This window comes from Sturnira hondurensis, unplaced genomic scaffold (assembly GCF_014824575.4).
Source record: "Sturnira hondurensis isolate 20B ecotype Veracruz unplaced genomic scaffold, ASM1482457v3 Scaffold0004884, whole genome shotgun sequence".
Lineage (NCBI taxonomy): Eukaryota > Metazoa > Chordata > Mammalia > Chiroptera > Phyllostomidae > Sturnira > Sturnira hondurensis.
In genome coordinates, this window is record NW_028077515.1 from 1 (window position 1) to 1878 (window position 1878).

At 39.6% G+C, this 1878-nt stretch overlaps 1 long non-coding RNA gene across 1 annotated transcript; it reads right to left on the reverse strand.

Annotated features, from left to right (window-relative positions):
- Window positions 1-997: 997 nt before the first annotated feature.
- LOC118987030 (uncharacterized) lies at window positions 998-1878 on the reverse strand. Its single transcript, XR_005066502.1, has 3 exons — window positions 1847-1878; window positions 1418-1511; window positions 998-1258 (listed from the first exon to the last, which is right to left on the reverse strand). It is a non-coding gene; the product is annotated as an uncharacterized LOC118987030 (long non-coding RNA).

Here is a 1878-nt window from a genome sequence, read left to right on the forward strand (position 1 = left end):
TTAAAAAAATAAAGACGGTGTCTTTAAATAGAAACATACACAAAACAGAGCTGTGTTTTCATTAGTTGACAAAAATGTTCTGACCAGGGATTCACAAGAAGTCTTTTTTCCCTAGGAGCAATGGATCAGCGTTTATTAACTTAGTGTTGGCTGTGTCTTCAACGCAACAGCCATAACTAGTAAGAATGTAGTGTGTGTACACACCTTGCTTTGCTCTCACTTCAATCCTGACTATCAACACTGTTTTTTCTTGAGCATCTTCTTTTGGCTTCTGTGACACACTTGCACTGCTGCCTCTCAGACTGCACCTGTATCAGTGCTTCCCAGACTTTAATGTACCTAACGAATCCCTTGCTGATTTTGCTGAAGTGTGATTATGATTCAGTAAGTCTGAGGTGAGGTCCAAGGATATAGATTTCTGCCAGCTCCAAGGTGGTAACTCTGTTTATCCCTGAACCACAGTAAACAGTGAGGACTGTATCCCGCCTTTCTCTTTTTGTTTAAAATACTTGGAACAAAAAATTTACACAAATAGATCTCTACAGTTGTAAGAATGGTTAGAGGCAAAATCCTGTTTCTCCTCAGGGACTCAGAGAAGTCACCGAGGAACTAGTAAAGTGTGAAGACTTTTAACAAAGGACCGTAAAATATCCCAACTACAACACACGTCAGGAAGCTAAACAATGAGAAAAGACTGTATATTTGACATAAACTTAACACAGGTTTTTTCCTGAAAGCGTACTACATACAGTTAATACACTTTATAAATGATACGAACTTTAAGAAGATACAGACTTTGCTCTCAGAAAACTTTAAAATTAGAAGGAAAAAGGGACCTGCATAGTTGCAACAAAGGATAAAAAGTATCAACTGGACAAAGTGCGCTGCACAGTGTGGTGGGAATTCTAATACTGCTTCCACTTGTGAGTCAGGGAACGTCCCCCAAAGGAGTCACATGTTACATGGGCCTGAGATTCATTAATTTTCCCATATGTAGAGGTTACTAGGGTCTCATTTTATCCAGAGTTAACATATGAGTTTTAAAATTTCAGAACTGGGTCAGAAAGCAAATCCTGCAAAATTACAACTGGTTTATATTAATAACAGACCATTAAATAAACATAAGTAAACAACAAAAACTGTACAAAAGTGCATTGAAAGGAATTATCGCCATGCTGAATTTTAAGTATGTTTTGAGTCCCTGGGCTGCTGGAATCTCTCCAAGGGAAGAAGAATGGGAGGAGGTTCGCAGTGTTTCCTAATAAGAACAGAGATGAACGTTACTGTGCATGAGGTGGAGGTGAATTGAAGAGTAAAAGGAAAGGGACTAGGGAAAGAAGAGAGAGAGAGGAAAAAATACAGGACAACAAGTAAGGAGGGCATAAACGAAAAGGAAAGATGGGTACAGAAAACTCACCAGCACTTTTTAAGGCAAAATGCAAGACCTGTCAGAAGAATCACCAGTGGTACCATCACTGCCAAGATGATCCAGCCCTTGGAGGTCGGATGGTCTGTGGGTTTGGGTGCACACAAGGGTGTCATTTCAAATCCACCCCTTGTTTACTACATTTCCCTCATCTGCTTTTTTAAATCTGAATGTTCGTTCACCTTACAAATCTCCTTTCTTCCTGTTTCTTCTGTCATCCCTCTTCATACATGAATCTTTCATCTAACCCTGGCCATCTTCCTACATCTACATGTTTCTTATTTCCAACTCTTATTTATTGCCTTATTTTCCTTCTTTTGGGTTTGGAGTCCATAAATTGCACATTTTTAATCTGGCTCTTTGGCTCTGTTTGTGGACCATCTACTCCTATTCCCAATGCGGACCCCAGTTTTTTCTTACCCAAGTAGAGGATGATGTCCTGGCCTTCTAGA